At 45.5% G+C, this 22,103-nt stretch overlaps 1 pseudogene; it reads left to right on the top strand.

Moving 5' to 3' along the window:
* Nucleotides 1-21,535: 21,535 nt before the first annotated feature.
* On the top strand, nucleotides 21,536-22,103 carry LOC134484869 (large ribosomal subunit protein eL24-like; annotated as a pseudogene).

Below are 22,103 nucleotides of genomic sequence, written 5' to 3'. Positions count from 1 at the left end.
ACAAAGGAAGAGCTAGGTGAAAAACTGAAGTAGCTGAGGGAATTGAACCCCATAGGAAGAACATTATCAGCTAACTAGACCACCCAGAGCTCTGATAGACAAAACAGAAACTAAAGAGTATACATGGAAGAAACCATGATTCCAGTTACATGGCCTTCACTGACATCAATGGGAGTGGAGGACCCTGGTCCTGTGGAGGTTTGATGTGCCAGCCTAGGGGGATGTTAGAGTAGTCAGGCGGGAGTAGGGGAGAGAGTGGAGGAGCTCCCTCATAGACGCCAAGCTGAGGGGCATGGGGAAGATGGAATTGGTGGTTGTGGAGGGGCAACAAAGAAGGGGGATATCATTTGAAATTAAATAAATAAATTGATTAATTTAAAAAAAATCTCATGATCATCTCAGTAGATTCTGAAAAAGGCCTTTGACCAAATGTGACAGTCCCTCATGTTAAAAGTCACGGAGAGAGAGGGTTACATAAGAATACATGAACACAATTAAGGTAACATACAGCAATCCACTAGCCAACATCACATTAAATAGAGAGAAACAAAGCAATTGTCCTAGGCTCAGGGGCAGGGCAAGGCTATCCGCCCTCTCCCTATCATTTCAATATGGTTCTTGAAGTTCAGGCAGAGCAATAAGACAACTAAAGGTGAACAAGGAGATATACATTGGAAGGGAAGAAGACATCATATTGGTATTTGTAATGATATCATAGAATATAGAAGAGACACAAAAAATTCTATCAGAGAACTCCTACATTTGATAAATACCTTCAACAAAGTGGATAGATACAACATTAATTAAAAAATTCAGTATCACTCTTTTAAACAAACTATAAAGGGGCTGACAAATAAATTAGGGGAACACCACTCTTTACAATAGCGACAAATAATATAACAAAAAGGTCTCAGTGAAATTATAAGAAAATGAAAGATCTGTATGACAAAAATTTTAATCTCTGATTAAAGCAATTGAAGAAGATATCATAAGAAAGGTCATGGACAGGTAGGATTAATAATTTAAAAATGACCATCTTACTAAAACCAATCTAAATTGTGAATGCAATACCCGTCAGAGCTGAAAACAAGTCTTTACAGACCTTAAAAGAGCAATTCTCAACTTCAAGTGAAACATTTAACAAACCCAGGATAGCTAAAACATTCCTGAACAATAACAGAATTTCGGGAGGAATCTCCATCTCTGATTTACCGCTGTCCTACAGAGTTATAGCAATAAAACTACATGGTATTGGTATAGGAACAGGCAGGCTGATCGATAAAATGAAATCCAAGACCCTGAAATAAACCCACACAACTATGGATGCTTATTGTCAACAAAGTAGGCAAAATCATATGACAAAAAACAAGAAAGCATCTTCAACAAATGGTGCTGTGCTAATTGGATATAGGCATAGGGAAGAATGCAATGAGCCTTATGTATAAACCTGTGCAAAACTCAAGTCCAATTGCATCAAAAACCGCAACATAAAACCTTATCCATCAAATCTGATACAAGAGAATGTGGGAAATACGCTTGAGCCCATTGTACAGGAGACAACTTCCTGGATAGAACACCCATGGTGCTCAGACATTGAGATCCACAATTAATAAATGAAATTTGATGAAACTGAGGAGCTTGTGTAAGGAAAAGAGTACACTTAATGGGAGAAATAACAGCTGAGCTCAGGTGTCCTGGAGTCCTCCCTAGTCTGTGTCAATGATCTCAAGTCCAAGTCACAGCCGCCTGATTTGTAGTATCAAACACAGCAATGTTTCAGGCCAAGGGAGCTGTGAACACCATGTACACCTTGCTGTTTGAATTTTACGGGAACTGCTGAGCACCAAAGGAAGCAAGGGCTACAAGGTCAGGTATTACAGGACTGGGACAGAGCTGGAATCCAAGTTCCCTTCTTCCGCTGCTCTGGGCAGAATGTGGGCCTGGTAATTGGTTCTTGCTGTGTATAGGGGACAGAACCAAAGGGTCCCTTTTTTTTTTTTTTTTTTGAGCTAGGGCCCGAACCCAGGGCCTTGCGCTTGCAAGGCAAGCGCTCTACCACTGAGCTAAATCCCCAACCCCCGAATCAAAGGGTCCTATGGGAGCCCTGGCACAAGCCTGCCCAAGCCTGGCTTAGGGAGCCTCACAGCATCCCAGTATTTGATGTGTCCCCAGGTTTGTCTACCACCTTCTGTTGTGTGTCATATTCCCTACCACCTGCAAAGGACTCTAAATATCTTCCTACAAAAGGTTTTCAAGGAGGAGTTGTACAAGACACATGGTGGCTCTGTGGTGAAGTTAACATGACCCAATAGATTAGAGGGCTAGAGCCCCAGGACTGATGCTGGGTGGACACTCTCCTCTGAAATGCAACACGGAGATCTTTGTATAGAAATCAAGAGAGTGCTCTGAATAGCTGTGCAGAGCACCTCTGGCTCAGGGACTCAGGACTGACACCCATAGAATATTGTAGAGGAGCCATTTGTGATACAATGGGTCATCTTCTTGGGTCCCTGTGCCTCTAGAGATGAGCGGAGGACTGGGCTGTGGCTGGTTATGGGCTCAGACAGGAGGGTGGGAGGGGACTTGTCCTCAGCTCCTGGGAGTAGAGCAGCTTTTCTTTCCCTGCCCCTGCTTTTTGGATTTTTTCCCCTTGGCAAAAAGGAAGGACTGGAAGAAGTCTGTCTATGGAGAGTGAGGCTGGCTGGGAAACTGCTCGCTGTTCTCCCTTGTCATCCTGCTGGGGGTTTGGGGTTGTTGGCAGGTTAGCCTCTCCACAATTCCAGTCTGCTTCTCTCCATTTAATCCATGCATCTCTGTCTCTGGGATAGGTGACATGGATGCACAAGTCCTACCTGTAGCTACCACTCCAGGGCATAAGTCCCTCAGTGAGTGAATTCCAGATGGTTCTGTCTAGAGAGAAATTGTACAGGGTCGTTGCTCAGTATGTAGGTACATGGAAGAGGATACTGCACGGCACCCAAACACATTTCATATAACATCAATCCACATACTCTGGTACTAATCGGTTCTATTTACACCTTTCGCCATTACTGCTATTCACTGTACTGTGAAGTGTGAATTTTTATTATGTTTCACTTCTGCAAAGGAAGAGACAGAGTTTAGCACTGGAGATTCCCTAGGGCCTGGCCGGAAGGGAGGCCTTGACACACATGTGTGCTCCTCGGAAAAAGCTTTTTCATAGGATGCCTCGTTGAATCCCAGGATGTGTGGAGGGCTCTATGCCCTATCCAGGGTTGATCTCAATATATTAATGGGAGCTGATGCTTCTCTCTGATAGAACAGTACCACCCTCCTGGAAGATGTTTGTGATGGTTTGCATATACTTAGCTCAGGGAGTGGCACTATTAGGAGGCATGGCCTTGTTAAGGTAGGTGTGTCACATTGTGCATGGGCTTTAAGACCCTTTTCCTATCCACATGCAAGCCAATCTTCCCCAAGCAGCCTTCAGATGAAGATGTGGAACTCTCACTCTCTCTGGCACCATGCCTGCCTGGTTGCTGCCATGCTCCCAGCTTGATGATACTGGACTGAGTCTCTGAACCTGCAATCCTGTGTTCATTAATGTTATCCTTATAAGAACTGTATTGGTTTTGGTGTGTCTCTTGTCAACAGTAAACCCCTAACTGACACAATGTCTACGTTCCTTTCTTCAGCTTCCAGACTTTAGAAGCTTCACACATGAGCAGAATTCTCTTGGGACAATGGCCCTAGGCTCTAGGCTATCTGCTTGATCTGAGAGTGTAAGGACATCCTGCACACCCCTATCCTGTGTTCTGAAAACTTTTCAAAGCCCATTCATCTGAGACTGGTGAGTTCAGGACAGTAGCCCCAAGTGTCTGACAGTTCACTCTCATGAGGCATCACCTGCCCTTGACAGCGGATTTTACTAAGGGGCATTGGATGTGCAGGAGAACTGTGTGTGGTGAGTCTAGTCAGATCAGCACAGGAGGGAATCAAGGTCCCGTTGGCTTGTGGTTTTTAAACTCATGGTCCTGGCACTGTCTTGTTGGTATTTAGGTCCCTGTCAGTTCTGAATTGAATTTTAGCATGGGAAGTCAGGGCAGTTGTCTTCAAAGATATTCCTAGCATGGACCACATCTTCACCTCACCAGACATTAAGCACAATAAACACCAGGGGGGCAGAGAACCCTCAGGGGCTGGAACTGGCATGTTCATACACTCTGGCTTGACCTTGGCCAACACAGGTTCAGAGAACAGCCTCTATGTAGAAAGATCTCCTTCCTCCTCTCAGAGTTTACAACATGTAGACTTAAACTAAGGTGGTGGCACACATGTGAGCAGAGGCACCAGCCTAGGCTTGTTCAATATCAAAGCCTACATGCCACCCCTGTATCACAGTCACAGCAGCCCATCTCATGAGAATTCTAGGGGTGGTGATATTCTGGGTGACTATTGAATGTTCTGCTGCCAGTTTCTTTGCTTCCACATGTCCAACTGTGAGAAGGGATTGAGAAAGGGAAGGTGATGAAGCCCTGCTAATATCTACTTGGTGCCACCAAATACAATGGGGTCTGATTGGCAAGATCTTTGAGTTAGATTTTATAAAACACAACCTCAGGACAGTTAGTAGGTACTCTCAGGAAGGTGTAGAATGGTGGGTACAATGGGACAGGATCCCTGAGGCTGGTGCAGTGGGCCAGGAACCCTGAGGCAGGTAAAATTGGGTAGGGAGACTCGAACAGGTACAACAGTGCAGGGACCCTGGTGGAGGTGCAGTGGAGCAAAGACTCTGGGGGAGGTGCAATGGGGAAGTTGTCCTGGGGAGGGGACCTTGTATTAGTGATCCTGTGGCATGTGTAACTGGCAGGGACCCTGGGGCAGGTGCACTGTGACATGTTCCCGAGCTAGAATGTTCATACAGGTGTGTGTTTGCTTCATGCAGCTGCTGTCTGAAGTAGAGAACACTGGCAATAGCCCCAGAGGGGATTTTGGGAGCTCCTTTCAAGAACGCCATAGCTCCTAACTGAGAAACTATACATTGCACAGATGGGCCTTTATTGAGATGAGCAGATTCTAAGGGGGCTGCCTTGAATAAACAGCCAAAGAAAGCAGAAATGAATAAGAAGCAATTGCGCCAGCCATGTCCAAGGTGTTTTTGCTCAGATAATAGGCCCTGAAGAAATCAGTTAAGTCAAATCACCTATCTATCTATCTATCTATCTATCTATCTATCTATCTATCTATCTATCTATCTATCTATCTATCTATCTATCTATCTATCTATCTATCTATCTATCTATCTAATCTCCCTGAGGGAAGTCAGCTTTTATTTGTAGGAAGAAGGTCACATCCGCGCCCCCTTGTGGTGAATACGAAGATCGCATGTCGTGAGATGGGTTATTTCTTCCTTTGTATCTTTGTATCTTTGTTTCTTTCTTTGTTTCTCTCTCTCTCTCTCTCTCTCTCTCTCTCTCTCTCTCTCTCTCTCTCTCCTTCCTTCTTTCCTTCTTGTTTTTCTTTCTGTACTTCTTTATTGCTTGATGTGGGATAGAATGCCATTTTTGGCCAGTCCCTATCAGTATTGGCTGTAACACAGACCCAGTCACAGTGTGACCCAGAAGAGGCCTACCTGGAAAGTTTGTCCTATCTCTAAGATACACTGTATAATACCATAGTCTGGACTGCCGGTCAGACAAGAACTGTGTTTAGGAGAATTGTGGACAGAATGAATGTCTGTGAGTCTGGACGTAGACTCTGTGGTGGGCTCAAGTCTCCTGACTGTCCTGAAGCTTCCCAATGTTATTTTTTCCCTCCTACAGAGCCAGTCACCTCAGCAACTTCATTTCCTGGTTATCCCCTAATCCTCTTACACTGTGTAGAGTGTTCAATCTCAGGGAGGGCCTGGGAATCTGAGAGACACCACTGAGCCCTCTGGGCCTGGCTGACTCAACCTGAGGCTACTCTGTGTGTCTTCATTTTGCTCACCCTCTAGAGACCACAAAAGTCAGCAGTAAGTTGCTGAGAGGCCAGGAACCTCCATATTGGCCCAAGAGCAATTGTCCTCTTTCACAGGTTCATCCACAGAGCACGTAATTCTGATTGGTGCAACAGTCTGGAAGAGTGAAAGACGTCATCTCCCAAGGGCAAGTGCTGTGCTAGTGGACACTGAGGAGCTGCAGGGATCAGACCCCTCCCCATCCTTCTCCAGCCTCTTTTGTTCTTCCTTGATAAGTTTCCTGCAGATCTAAAAGATCCAGGCAGTCCATGACATGGGTTTGAACTTAATCTCAGGACATTTTATTCATTGCTATAAAACTAAGACCAGGTAATTCATTTGTTTGTTTGTTTGTTTGTTATATATAAATACACCGTAGCTGTCTTCAGAAACACCAGAGAGGGCATCAGATGTCATTAGAGATTTTGTGAGCCACCATGTGGTTGCTGGGATTGGAACTCAGTACCTCTGGAAGTACATTCCGTGCTCTTAACCACTGAGCAATCTTTCTAATTTCCAGGCTAACTTTTTTTAATTCCAATAATGGTTTCTTTATTCAGGTTACATCCTGATCCCAGTCACTCTCCCTCTTCCTTTCTCAGTCCCACCTTACAAATCCTTTTCACCATAATGCTCTCCCTTCTCTTTGGTACTCCCTTTGGTACCACCCCATCCTGGGGCATCTAGTCCCAGCAGGATCAGGCACCTCCTGTCCCACAGATTTACAATCAGTTAGTCCAGAATGCATAGGGTTCTAGTGGCAGCAACAGAGAATGAGACAGCCCTAAATCTACTTGTCAAATGACCCACATGGAGACCAGCTCCAGATAGCTACATCAGGCTCTGGGGTTGGTTGCCCAGACTCTAGCATTCTCCATGGTCCAAGGCTAATTGACTCTGGGGGTCATCTTGTAGGGTCTTTGACCCCTCTGATTTGCTTATCCCCCACTCTTCCTCAAGACTTCCTGAGCTCCACCTGACATTTGGCTGTGGCTTTCAGCCGCTGAGTGAAGCCTCTCCAGAGACAGGTGTGCTACTTTTCTGTCTGCAAGTAAATCAGAGTAACATAAATACTGTCAGAGTTTGTGTCTGTCACATGAGATGGATCTCATTTTGGGGCAGTCACTCTTTGGTTCTTCCCTCAATTTCTGCTCTGTCTTTATCCCTGCACATTTATTGGCAAGACAGATTTTGAGTTGAACATTTCGTGAGTGTATTGATGTTGCCTTCCTTTTCTAGAAATTCTTTCTTGCTACAAGAGGTGGCCATTTCACTCTCTTGCTCTGGTTTTAATCTAAGGTAGAGTCACCCTCGAAGATTCCCCCTATCCTCTACTTTACCAGGCATCTGGCAAGTCACCACAAATCCCTGCCCCTTCCTGCCAAGACAGTTTGCATTATCAATCCCTTTCCCCTCCCAACTCCTTCTCCCTAGACCTAATCACCGTTTCTATCTCCTTTCCTGTCTCTTCTCTTGCCCTGTTCCATCACTTCATCCTTCTGAGGACTGGGACTATTTTTTTCACTTTCTGAGTGAGATTCACAACTCCTCAGATAGGACCTCCTTCTTCCTTCATTCCTATCAATCTGTTATCTTGAACTTTATGATTAATGTGCACTTACAAGTGAGTACACACCATAAATTTCTCTGTGGTTCTGGGTTACCTCCCTAAGGATGACATTGTCAACTTCATCCATTTGCCTACAAAATTCATAATGTATTTATTTTTAATAGCTGAAGAGTATTCCCTTGTGCAGATATTACATGTTTTCTGTATCTTATCTTCAGTTGAGGGACATCTAGGTTGCTTTTAATTCTTGGCTATTGCAGATAAAACCACTATGAACATAGTTAATTAAGCGTCTTTGTGGGATGGTGGGGCATCTTTGGGTTTATGTCCAGGGATTATTTAGCTAAGTCCTGAGGTAAAACGATTCCCAGTTTTCTGAGGAACTGCCAAATGACTTAGAAAGTGGATGTACAAGTTTGCAATCCAAGCAGCAATGGAGGAGTGTTCCCTTTTTTCCACATCCTCATCAGCATGTGCTGGATGTCACTTGAGATTTTTATTTTAGCCATTCTGATGCACATAAGTTGGAATCTCAGGGTGCTTTTGATTTGGATATACCTGAAGACCAAGGATGGTGAACAGTTCTTTAAGTGGCTGCTGGCACTTGGAAGTTCCTCTGAAGAATTTAGTTCTGCACCCCTTGTGTCCCCATAGGCCCAGAGAAAAGGCAGAAATAGAATCTTTATGGGACCCACGTGGCTTCTCAGGGTCAGTCAAAGGTCTTGGCTCCTTTATTCTCTATAGACACAGGGCACAGGTCCTGACCTCCATGCACATGCTGCACACACTAAGGATGAGTTATGCTGGCCTCTGCTGCTTCTGGGAGTACTGAAAAACATAATCCCTGGACCAGGGGAATAATGGGGGACAAGTGAGCTCAAGGCTCCTGCCACCTGCCTGAGGATAGAAGCCCCAGCAGGGTTCTCACTGCTGTGTTCGCCAAGATAATGACAAGCAGCTGTTACAGCAGGCCATGCTCTGGTTGAAAGGGCAGACAGGCACATCCAGGCACAGAGGTGTGTACTGTTGCCGTGCTGGTTCTGTCTGCTCTTTACCGGCATACTCAACCATGCCACCCAGGATTTCAAAAGTTCTGTCTGCAGTGCTTTGTTTCCACAGAAGCTCTGTGGTCATGGAGAGACTGACAAACCAAGGACCATGACCCTGCCAAGTACCTATCCACACTGGACTCCTGCCAGAAGCCAGCAGTATGGGCAATCATGTAAAAGTGGAGATATGGACTACTTTTTTCCTTGGGAGCACTTGTGAACCCCAGGGTCAGGTGAAAAGCTTGATGCCAGGCAAGGACAAGAAGGAGCAGAGTGACCTAAACTGAGCTTGAGGGATAGGGAACCCTTTGACTCACAAACTTCAGGGACATATGTGGTGGAAGGCGAGGCAGGCTGTACACACCCCCATGGTAGCAGGTGGTGTGTGTGTGTGTGTGTCTGTGTGTGTGTGTGTCTGTGTGTGTGTGTGTGTGCATATGTGTGTACCTCAATGTGTGTCCATGTATGTGTGTGGGTGGGCATGTCCTGACACCTGCCCTGACTGATGCCAGATACCCACAGTTGGCACAGACTCCACTTAACACTAGGGTTTTTGTTCCCAAAGGTTTTCTAATGGAAGGTAATATGCTTCTCGTCAGGGCTAGTTCACCACATTTTGTATGAATGGGGGACACTTATCTATTGGGATTGCATCCTGAGCTAGCCTTGTGGGCCCTCCTCTTCCCACTGTTCCCAGTCTGTTCGGTGTCACAATGTCCAGGGAATAGAACCCTCAGATCTGTCAGCACCTCTGTGTGGGTCATTGCATCAGCTGACATGCTCAATGGTTGTGCCAAACTCACATGTTCTGGATGAGCTCAAGATGCACACAAGAAGGCCTAGATGAGGAGGTGCTGTACTACCCAGCCAGTCAGACTTAAGTTCCACTCTGATAAACGTTAGGAAGAGGTGCAGATGTGACTCACAAAAATGCATCCACTATTGGGCTCAACTAGCAAGAACCTGTGAGCAGCAGTGACATTCAGTTTCCTCTTATCCAAGTAAAGGGACATCAAATACTTCTTTGGACCTTGGGCAGTCAAGAAATCTTGAAGACTCCATGGGTAAATAATGGACCATGCACCATCCCAGAACCCCAGGACTGAACCTGCTTGATGCCCCTGGACCTCCTTGGCTAAGGTGAGGAGAGGAGACCCCAAACAGCCCTTTACCAGTGCGTCAGCAACACTGTCTCACCAGATGGAGCAGACTCCATAGCCTGAGGTGTGCAGTGAGGGCTTTTTTCCATTTCATGCAGTGGTGTCTTGTATGTATGATCTCGTATGGAACTGAGACATACTGCAAGGGAGGCTTTGTGTTGGGTACAGTTAAAAGCAAGACATGAGAAGAGGAACTGCAGAGTCCTGATCTAGGAGACCCTGCAGTAACCAGCTCTGGGTCCTTGGAGCCTAGGCAGGCTTTGCAGTCACAGAGCTCCATCTACTGCCCAAGTCCCATTCTGACTCCTTCTCTAGCAGATAAGACAAGAGCCCAAGCTGCTTCAGGGCTAACAAGACAGTTGTTTCTCTCAGACACTTTTGCTCCAGAGAATCCTAGGAACTTGGAGACAGAACCAAGAAAAATAGGGTCAATCCCAAGCCCTAGGCTCATGTCAGAGCAGGGTTCCCCCCCGCCCCGCCGTCTCCTACAAGTGGGCAGGGAAAGGACTGAAGTGGTAGGCAGAAGTGCTGAGGGCCAACAACTGACTTGCATGGAAATGGCTGGAGGCTGATCATGCTGGAATGCTCCCAAACCACCTTCAAGGCTGGCTGGCACAGACAGGACTACTATATGACTCTTGCCCAGACCACAATGTCCTCAAGGGTAGGGTCTTCCCCAGGCAAGTATAGGAAGAGGTAGTTCCTGAACTTCATGCCATTGAGAGAGCGAAGCTCTTGAGGACCCAGCTGGTCCACCAGTGTGCAGTCTCAGGTTGCTTTGGGTGAGATAGTCGTGAGCTGTCTGTATGATTGAGCAGACACTTGTTGTCCAGGCTGAGGACATACTGGTCACCTCTGCGGTCATTCTCTGCCTCTTCAACCTACAGGGAGATACGAAAACATGGAGGTAGTCTTCACCCTGACTTTTGGTTCTTTCTATGCTTCTACAATTCCAGGACTCCAGGTATTCACAGACCACCTAATTCTGGCTATTCGATCTGTCCTGGGCCAGATAAGCCATCCTGTTGGTTTCTCTGTCTCACAACACATTTCCCTCTATGTTGCCTCAGGCTGTCTCCTCCAAGCATCCCAGCATGCATCAGCTCCATATCTTCCCCAACCTACCTTAGGGTCTCTGATAATTCCAGATACTTTAATGTTCTCCCAGGAATGCCTGTGGTCTCTTGTGTGCCTCACATTCATCCTAGAAGTTCTTGGGAGCCTCCATGCCATGGCATAGGATGTCTTTGTGTCCTCAATGGGCCAAGTGATTCCCTCCAGTGCAGGATTCTCTCCTTATTGTTGAATTTTGGCACTTATGTTTTTCAGGAATGGCTCTGGATATGTTCACCACACACTACCCTGGAAGACTGGAGAGTTCAAGGACGGCCAACTTTCACTTAAACAAACTTTTCCATAGTCTGTGTGGGTCCCATCAGCTGAGAGTAGCCTCCATATTGCAATGATGTGCAAACTTTTGCTGTTCAGCCATGATGGACTTTAGGATCTGCCCTGAGGACCCTACACAAGCCACAGGTAGGAGATGTGTAAATGGGGCATGTTACTGGGTCAGGTTATCAGTACAGTGAGGCTGTTCCAGACGCTGCCAGTTATCTTCCCACGCAATCATGCAGTCGCTGTGGGTTCATCCACAGACATCTCACACTCTCCCTGCTGGGAGTTAGGCTGGATGCCTACTATGTGGGAGCTGCCTTGGCTTGTGGAGCGGAGTCAGAAGCAGTGGAGGAGATGGTGTCTGCTGCTCTTAATGTCCTCAGTGCCCAGGGCATCCCTGTGATCTGGGTTCAGGTCCAGCTCCAGTGAATCATTGATGTAATTTCAGGCCATAGAAGCTCCAGACACCATGAGGTACAGGGTAGACCAGGAATGAGGGGGAACCAAGCAATCCAGGACCCTGTGGGGACCAGAGAAGCCAATATTCCATGTCATCTCTTAGGCATGATGTAAGGCTAGGAGCTCTGTGTGCCCTGACAGAGGGGGATGGGACCCTGACTCCCACAAAATGCTCCTTCAGACCTATTACACCATCAGCTTTGAGAAGGTCTTCCTCATTAAGAACATTCCACACAGCTTGCCTCTGCCATCGGACTCTATCTTCCATGGGTGAACCCTCTCAGGAATATTGACATGTCTTCTATGAATGGTTAATATTCTGTTAAGTCGTTCTCATAAACAGTGCTCAGCAGAGTATGTGTATCCACAAGAAGTCATTTTCAATTCTCTCAGGGAAAAGGAAGCAAAATCCTCCTCCTCCTCCTCCTCCTCCTCATCCTCATCTTCCTCCTCTTCCTTCTCCTCCTCTTCCTTCTCCTCCTCCTCCTTCTTCTCCACATTTTCCTCCTTTTCCTCCTCCTCCTTCTCCTCCACATTTCTCTCCTTCTCCTCCTTCTCCTCCTCTCTTCCTCCTCCTCTTCTCTTCCTCCAGCTCCCCCCTCTTCTCCTCCTCATCTTCCTCCTACTCTTCCTCCTTCTGCTACTGCTAATGCTGCTGGTGCTGTTGCTTCTACTCCTGTTGCTGATGTAGCTTCAGCTGGTGTCTTTTCCTTGGCCATGTCTCTGATGTCACCTCCTGTTTATACTCAGGACATGACAGAATTTCCAGATGGCACTGTGAAAGAGACAAGACAATTTATTGCAAGCCAAAAAATAAAAAAAAAATAATGAGTTAGAATTCTTAGATTACTATTTGGGGCTTTGATTGCCTTACTATTTTATTATTTCTCCTTTTCTACTTCCCAGTTGAGATCTTTGAAAGAAATTATTTAGAAATGTTACCTATAAAATCCTATATATCACTAGGTCTTAGGAACAAAAAATCAGTATGCACAAAACTATGCATGCATGCACGATTCTGACCATCAACAATAACCAGCAAACTAGGCTGTTGATACTTATTCAATGACAAACCTTGTTATTAGTTTTGAGACTTACTGAAATGTGATGTTACTTTTGAAAAGATAAGAATCTGTTCTGAGGCACTTGTAATTAATGACCACATGTGCTAGGACCAGTAGCCCAAGGATGAGGCTATGAGCCCATGACCCTCTAGTCATCACCCTTTGGGAGTTATTGTCCTAAGGGGGAGATAGAGTCCATGTAAAGGGATTGGGCAGCAAGACAATTCTGTAGAGTGGCATACACATCATTTATATTGAGTCCCTGCTGGGAAGAGGAGAAATCAAGAAGAGGGAGAAGGCTTTTTGTTAGGGAAACATCATAAAGAAATTAGAGAAGGAACAAGGTAAGAATTATGGGGAAAATGGAAACCAGAGACAGAGGAAGGACCAGCATAGAGCAAACTGGAAAGGACAAAGCACAAAGGTACCTGGGCTGTGCCTGCTGCTTGTACTCTGGACTCTCCCTGTGGCTCATTTCCAGGGCTAGTTGCTGTTCTCCCCCAGGCGAGGTTTCTTTCTCCTTGGCAAGCAGCAACACAGCTTTATCAGGGCATTTCCTTTATTCCTGGTCCACCCCTTAAATCCTCTGGGCCAGACCCTGCTCAGGATGGGCTCATCCTCTGCTGGGGCTCTGTGGGAGAGTAGATTGTCTTATTTTCTTACTGCTACTTTTCTCAGTGAAGATGCTTGTTGGTTGAAGGCATGGGATACTCATGGCACATTTGTGATAGTGGTTCTGTGTAGGTGTCTTCAGGAATGGCCTGAGAAGACCAGGGACAATGGATCTTCTGCCTCCTCTTGGAGTAGCCTTCTGGCCATAGCCAGACCTTGACCATGGGAGGATGACAGTAGCAAGATGACAAGAAGTAGCACAATTCCACTCCTCTTTAGTTGTAATCTGAAAGCAGCAGCAGCATCAAGGCTAGGGAAATGGGGCTGTAACTGAACTCACTTGCTGTGCCTGGGCTATGCAACCATACCCTTGGAGAGCCTGCTCTTGTAGGAAGCAATAAGTTGCCATTGCCTCATTATATTTTCTTTTCATTAAAGAGTATTTTATTACAGAGGCTTGGAATCCAATACATTCCACCGCATCCAAAATTGCAGGGTCTGGTGTGAGGGGGAGTAGTTCTCCATAAGGACTTGGGAAACCCTTCCAGTATTCTTTCAACCAGGAGTGTTTCATCACCTCTGTGGCTCTTGATCTATAGCTGGGAATTACTCTCAGTAACAGACTAAGGGGGTCCTCCAGCTTTTCTGAAACCCCACATGAGGAAGGATACACTCTTGCCACAGCTTGTCTTTGAAGCTCTTGGATGATCAGTGAATCTAATTCGAACTTTCCCACCACCATATAACACAAGACCACTCCTATGGTCCACATGTCATTCTTTGGCCCGTCTTATAGATGGCCAAGGAAGAGTTCAGGGGCACAAAAAGAGTACGCACAGCAGTGCTGGGTTAGCATTTGTCCCAGTTGAAATTGGGTGCTAAGACCAAACTCGAGGACTTTGACCTTTTCGTTTTATCGATCATAATATCATCCGGTTTGAGGTCCCTGTGAACTATACCAGGCCCATGGCAGTAGCTCACTGCTGATAATATCTGTTCAAATATTTCCCTGGCCTGGTCCTCCTCTGACTCTGACTCTCTGTTGGCCTTCCACCAGCTCCATTATGAGGTATATTCTAGGTTTGCTCTCAATGATTTGGAGGAGCGAGATGATGTTCAGGTGGTTGGTCTTTCTCTATATATTTGCTTCCGTCATAGCTTGCTGGAACCACTGCTTGTACTTTAGGAGAACTTTGACAGACACCGGGGTGCCTGTGAGCCAGTGGTGGACATTGGCGTGGCTCCCTTGCCCAATTGTCCTCAATACTTTGTATTGGGGTGAACGTTTCCCTCCTCAGTGATACTGGGCTTGGGGATATGGAGTGGTAACTCCTCGTCACTCTGTGTAGACATTTGATCAGTACTGATGCTGTCTAAAAATAACATTAAAAAGTAGGAATCAAATAGTGAAAAAGATGTAGCAATACAGGAGCTAAAATTACACATGTAAATAATCAAAACAATAATATTCCACATAAGAACATAAAAACTACCACAATAAATAAAACCAGACACCCTAATAAAGCATAAAAAAAATCGAAACCTCAGTAAGGAAATAGCCAGTGGTCCTCCAAATATATGGCCTAAATCTATCTCTTGTATTCATACAAAAATCAGTCAATCTATAAATAAGAAGCCAGCCATCTACATAGGCCTTTAATCTGATATTATGGGTTGGCATACCAAAGGCCTGGGAGCGACTGGTCATCCAGCCCAGATAATTGGCCAGCTGCAGGCCAGTGAGAGAGCCTGTCTTGAAAATAAGGTTGAGGACCTACCTCAGGAACAGCAGCCGGGGTGACTTCTGGCTTCTACACTCTCTTGCACTGAGGTGCAGATAATATAGATACAAGGGGCAAAAGGGGATGGAGACACACACACACACACACACACACACACACACACACACACATACACACACACACACATCTCCCTGACATACAGGCCACCACGTAGATGTAAGAGGATACTGCACTGCACCCAAACACTTTCCATATAAAGTCAATCCTCATGCTCAGGTACTAATCTGTTGTATTTAAACCTTTCACCATTTTTGCTATTCGCTGTATTGTGAAGTGTGAATTTTTATTTTATTTTTCTTCTGCAAAAGAAGAGACAGAATTTAGCCCTGGAGACTCCCTAGGACCTGGATGGAAGTGAGGCCTGGAGAGTCATGTGTGCTTCTGAAAACAAATCTCATTCATATGATGCTTCCCTGAGTCAAAGGATTTGTGGAGGGCTCTGTGCCCTATCCAGGGTTGATCTCAATATATTAATGGGAGCTGAGACTTCTGTCTGATAGAACAGTGCCACCCACCTGCAAGATGTCTGTGATGGTTTGTATATGCTTAGCTCAGGGAGTGGCACTATTAGGAGGCATGGCCTTGTTAAAGCAGGTGTGTCACTGTGGGCATGGGCTTTAAGACCCTTTTCCTATCCACATGCAAGCCAATCTTCCCCAAGCAGCCTTCAGATAAAGATGTGGAACTCTCACTCTCTCTGGCACCTTGCCTGCCTGGATGCTGCCATGCTCCCAGCTTGATGATACTGGACTGAACCTCTGAACCTGCAATCCTGTGTCCATTAATGTTGTCCTCATAAGAGCTGCATTGGTTGTGTTGTGTCTCTTCACAACAGTAAACCCCTAACTGAGACGATGTCCGTGTTCCCTTCCTCAGCTTCCAGACTAGATGCACAGAACACATGAAACTCAAGAAGGATGACGAAAATGTGAATGCTTTACTCCTTCTTTAAAAGGGGATCAAGGGGCTGGGGATTTAGCTCAGTGGTAGAGCGCTTACCTAAAAGGGGATCAAGAATACCCTTGGGAGGGGATAGGGAGGCAAAGTTTATATCAGAGACTGAAGGAACGCCCATTCAGAGCCTGCCCCACATGTGACCCATACATATACAGTCACCAAACTAGATAAGATGGATGAAGCAAAGAAGTGCAGGCTGACAGGAATTGGATGTAATCTCTCCTGAGAGACACATTCAGAATATGGCAAATACATAGGCGAATGCCAGCAGCAAGCCACTGAACTGAGATCGAGATCCCCACTGAAGGATTCAAAGAAAAGACTGAAAGAACTTGAAGGGGTTTAAGACCCCATATGAACAACAATGCCAACCAACCAGAGTTTCCAGGGACTAAGCCACTACCCAAAGACTACACATGGACTGAGCCTGGGTTTCAACTGCATAGGTAGCAATGAATAGCCTAGAAAGGACACCAGTGGAAGGGGAAGCCCTTGGTCCTGCCAATACTGAACCCCCAGTCAATGGGATTGTTGGGGAGGGTGGTAATGGAGGGAGGATGGAGAGGGGAACACCCATATAGAATGGGAGCGGGAGGGGTTAGGGGCATGTTGACCTGGAAACCAGGAAAGGGAATAACAATTGAAATGTAAATAAGAACGAAATTTTTAAAAAGATTAAAAAAGGGGGGGATTAAAAAAAGAAGTGAATGACTGGGACTGGGTTGTGGCTGAGCCATATATCACTGCTTGGAGTATAGTTATTTTCTCATTACGAAATATGGCCCAAGGCAGCTGAGGGAAGGGAGGGGGCTTGCTTTGGCTCATGGTTTGAGGAAACACAGTCTAGAAGAGAAGGCGCTGTGATGGGAGCATAAAGTGGTTGGGCAGATGGTGACCGCAGTCACAAAACAGTGGCTATGGAGTGCTGGTGTTCTTCTCTTTCCCTCTCCTTTTCTCCTTCAGGGTGGGATCCTAACTCATAGAATGCTGCTGCATTCATTGGAAGAAGGGAGTCTTCTCTCATCAGTTAAGCCTCTCTGGATACATCCATAGAAGTTGGCCAGAAGTGTGCGTCCTAAGTGAGTCTACATCCTGTCAAAAGGACCATCAAAATTAAACATCGCATTTAGTATGGACATTACAGAAAAATGGTGGGAACAAAGGAAGGAAGGGGAGAGAGAGAGAGAGAGAGAGAGAGAGAGAGAGAGAGAGAGAGAGAGAGCAGGTAGGAGAGGGAGAAAAAGGGAGAGGGGGGAGTGAGGTGGGAGAGAGATCTAGGAATACAGTCACTATTGACTTGATTTCATCATTCATTCTACCAGGACTGTAAAGTATAAACTATTCTTGTTTTTAAACCTCTACATTTATGGAGATTTTAAAGGAATAGGTGAAAGGTTTTGAATGGGGAGTCGTCGGGAGGGACACTGAAATGGATCTCTGGGGAGTGAAGAACTTTTCATAGAAGTTATTATAGCTGTGGACAGACAGAGAGGCAAATGCATCACTGTGGCTTCAAGGATCATTCAGGACCCAGCAGCAGAGACATACTGTGTGGTGGTGTCTTGGAAGAGAGGAAACTATGGCCTCACTGCAGAAGTAGGGATATCTTTTTCTGATTTCTGGAGATAGGGGATGTCTCACAGTACAAGTCTGCTGCCATATGTTCTAATTCCTAGGCAGGTGTCAGGGAAAATGGTGGGAATAGAATGTCTGGCTTCTAATGCGCCCTGTGATTTAACCTGATGTCCCAGGTGAGAGATCCTGATACTGGGAACTCTGTCAGCTTAGGGCCCCAGAAACAGGGTCTCAGTGGGATGCTTGTCAGTATCTTCAAAAAGGCAGTGGTGGCATCTGCAGATATTGTGATCTGAGCAGCAACTGGGTCTCACAGGACATTCTTATAGCAGGAATAAAAAACTGATGCAGTAAGCAAAATATTAGAGAATCAACAACTGACATTGTGGTCAACTGAAGTGAGCACTTAAATGATTTCCTCAGTGTCAGAAAGACCCAACGAGCCCTCGGAGTCTGTCAGCACAGCACCTTGAGTGGTAACTAGTACAAAAAGTGGGGCCAGGGTCCAGGTGAAGGTGGTGTGCGGGTGTTGGGGTGGGGTGTGTGTAAAACTGTCTCCTCTCACTGGTCAGGTGACTGCAGAAATGCCCTGGGTAGTTGGTGAGCGTGCGTTCGTGTGTGTGTGTGTGTGTGTGTGTGTGTGTGTGTGTGTGTGTGCGTGCGTGTGTGTTCATGCACACATTTGTGTGTATGTAGAGCCCAATCTAAGCAGGCTTTGGGGATGACTCGATTTCTCTACCTTTTGACCATCACTGCTTCCTCATTTGGAAGATGGAAACAATTCTTCATACAAAGTAGTAATACTGACATGAAAGTCTGCTGTGGAGAATGCTATAGCCTCCATTGGAGACTGACTTCTCAATCTTCAAGGACCTTTGAATAGCCAAATTGAAGTCTTCAGTGTGAGGGAAGGTGTTGAGCTGCTGGGGAGCATGTGAGTCAGGATATGGAGCACTCACTTCCTCAGCAGGTCAAGAAGAGCTGAGGCCTAGCAGGCTCCTGCTAATGACTTGTCTATCTCCACACACAGGTGATGGTTTTAAGAAACATGTTCAAACTGGCTCTTTACTATGTGGGAGCAGATAAGGAGAAAAAGTTGGCTTGGCTCTCTCTGGTGGTACATATTCCCGTGCCATAATGGACCAAGGTACTTTCAAAACTGACCTGCAGGGTTCAAGAGGGTTGAACCACTGTTATGACATCCCACTTAATGGAATTCCATTTTTGTGTCTCACTTAGTTCTGTGGTCCACATGCTGATGTCTATTTGGAGTGCCTGGTTTTATAAGATATGCACACAGTCCCTAAATGTTCCTGAACAATGACTGTTATTCTTTACTGGGCTTGGGGCTTGCTCTATGCTAGATGCTCATGGGTTTTCTTCATTGTTAGTTCTAGCTGTGGTTTTGATGGCAATGCAAAGTTGGGTGAATGCCAGCCACTGCAGCATTCCTAGAGGGAAACACTGCTGCTCTCTCGGTTGGAGACATCAATGACTTCATTAACTTGCAGAGAAACCATGCTGGCCAGGGTTTTCTCTTCTGACATCTGGAGACCAAGGTGGAGAAAGTGCTCAAAGGGCCTCAGACTCCTTAACTTCAAACACAGGGAGCTCCAGTTCCTAGACTGCAGGAGACACAGCTGGCAACTGATGCATCACTGAGGAACCAGAGCAAATGTAATCAACTTGTGGGCTTCAAGAGGGCCCAGGGAGTGGTCCTTTGTCACCTGGCCCAAGAAACTGCCTTTCCCACAGGCGACTCACTGTTTCTCAGAGGAATGTTCTCCTCACAGGATTTTACCCAGCCCAGGAAGGGCTTTGGCTGAAATGGAGACTTTGATCTTTTAGTAACAAAAACATCAGAAAAAAAGCTGAATCAGTTGTTTGAGGCTTCAGGAAAAAAAAAAGCCTTCTGACAGTTTCCCCTCCCAGAGCTCAGCACAAGCCAGACAGAAGGCTCAGAAGGGAGCCTGCTCTCCAGGGCAGAGGCAGCATCTGTGTTCTGCAGGAGGCCACTCATTGAGCTCCTTTCCTATGGGTTTGAAGCCGTGGGCATCACTGTGACCTGCAGCAGTCCCAGGCAGGTAGAACACCCAAGGCCTGGCCTGAGACAAGCCAGCAGACAGTGCCCGGGATGATGGCCATCCCAGTGGAGCTGCCCCAGCTGGCCTGTGTTTTCCTGACGGTCCTGCACCCTGAAGCAAGGCTAAGCAGGCAGGGGAGTCCTGTGCACAGCTTCTGTTTCAGTTCTGATAAAGCTCTTTCCTCTGTCAGAGAGGAATCTCATGGGATTCACTGTCTTGAAATATACGTGTACAGCCTGAAAACAACCTGCACTGCCACAAGTCAAATAAATGCCCAGACTGGAAAAGTCAGGGTTTTTCTTAGAAGATATTCTTTCCTTCGTCAAAGAAATTGCTCAGCAGACTTTAGGCCTCAGGAGCTAGAGGCCTGGAAGGCTAAAGACCTTCCTTGCTCAGATTCTTGGTTACAATGAGCCTGCTGGGGTCTTTGCTGAACACTGTCAATGGTAGTAAACCCAAGTCCCTCAGAAAGACATGCTACTGTGGCATGCTGGCACTATCAGCAACCTGACCACACACACTAAGAAGCATAAAATAGGAAACTGCATTTATTTCTGGGCCTGTGTCTGTTTGTTTACTTTCCTCTGTGTTCTGACAAAAGCCACTTAAGGACAGATTTGTTTTGGCTCACAGTTTTGGACTACAGTCCATCATAGAAAGGGAAGCATCCACCCATCCCTCTTCCATCATCCAGGTTAGGGAGCTGCTCACATTGTGTCCACATTCAGGAATCAGAGTTAATGAATGTGAGCACTCAGCTAGCTTTCTCCCTTTTAATTCATCTTAGGAATCTCAGGACATTATTACATGGTCTTCCTATATCTGTTAACTCAGTTTAGAAACTCCTTACAGATATTTCCAGAATGTTCTTTCCTAAGTGATTCTATATCCCATGCAGTTAGCAAACAGTAGTAACCATTACACTCCCTGACCATTCATCTATCCACCTCTCCATCCACTACCCTTCCATTCATCATCAATCCATCCATCATCCATCTTTCCATCACACATCCATGCATTTATCATCCATCCATCATCCATCCATCCATCTGCCATCCATCCATCCATCCATCCATCCATCCATCCATCCATCCATCAATGTATCATTATCCACCATTCATTCATACACCAACTCACGCACCAGTCCATCCATCAATCCAGTGATCCATTCATCCTCTATCCAAGCATTTATTACTCAGTCCCTCCCTTCTTCACACGGTCTATCCACCCATCCATTCTCTGCCTTGTTCCAATACAGGGCCAATTACTGTGAGTTTCTTGATACCTAATGAGTAGAGAAAGAAGTTGAAACCGAACAAAATAGACAACAGAGAAACGGTAAAAAGAAAATGAAAGCAATGTGAAGTCAAGTTGATCTTTTATTGGAAATCTTCCATTAAGTTGAAAAGAAATAAAAAGAGAGAGGGAAGAGTCAAAACACAGTTCTCTGTATTTAAAAAATAAGTCTCAAGCAACATAATGGTAACAATAAAGCATGCAGCTGTGAATTAATATTTATTTATTTATTTATTTATTTATTTATTTATTTATTTATTTATTTTTGAGACCACATCTCACTATGTAGTCTATGCTGTCCTCAGCTGTGTAATCAGTGGGATCAAGTCTCATGCTGGTTTCATATTGAAAGTAAATCAAACACATCTTTCAAAATCAAGATAATTTTCTGCTAGAAATATCTAAATTTATGTGGCTTTTTGCAACAGTGTTTATTTTAAACTTAAAATCACACCAAGAAAGGAATGCATTTTTTAAAATCATTATCAGAAAAAGCACACAGAGAGGGTGTGTTTGAAAGGAATCAGGGACATCTGTCACCATGAAGGTAGAGCTGTGCAGTTTTAGCAGGTACAAGATCTACTCTGGACACGGTCAGCGCTATGCCAGGACCGATGGGAAGGATTTCAAGTTTCTTAATGCCAAATGTGAGTCTGCATTCCTTGCCAAAGGAACCCTCGCCAAATTAACTGGACTGTCCTGTCCAGAAGAAAACACAAGGAAGGACAGTTGGAAGAAATTCAAAAGAAAGGAACCCGCTTGAAGTCAAATTCCAGCAGGCCATCACGGGTGCTTCTCTGGCTGATATAATGGCCAAGAGGAATCAGAAACCAGAAGTTAGGAAAGCTCAGCGAGAACAGGCTATCAGAGCTGCCAAGGAAGCAAAAAAGGCTAAGCAGGCATCAAAGAAGACAGCAATGGCTGCTGCCAAGGCCCCCACAAAGACAACCACTAAACAATAGATCGTGAAGCCTGTGAAGGTCTCTGCTCCCCGAGTTGGTAGGAAATACTAATTTGGTAGATGAGAGTTTAAAAATAAAGATTTGTCTTTAACTCAAAAAAAAAATAAAAGAAAAAAGAAAAAAGAAAGAAAGAAAAAGAAA

The sequence above is a fragment of the Rattus norvegicus genome, chromosome 1 (assembly GCF_036323735.1).
Source record: "Rattus norvegicus strain BN/NHsdMcwi chromosome 1, GRCr8, whole genome shotgun sequence".
NCBI classification, from domain to species: Eukaryota; Metazoa; Chordata; class Mammalia; order Rodentia; family Muridae; genus Rattus; species Rattus norvegicus.
This window is presented reverse-complemented; position numbering and strand designations above follow the sequence as displayed.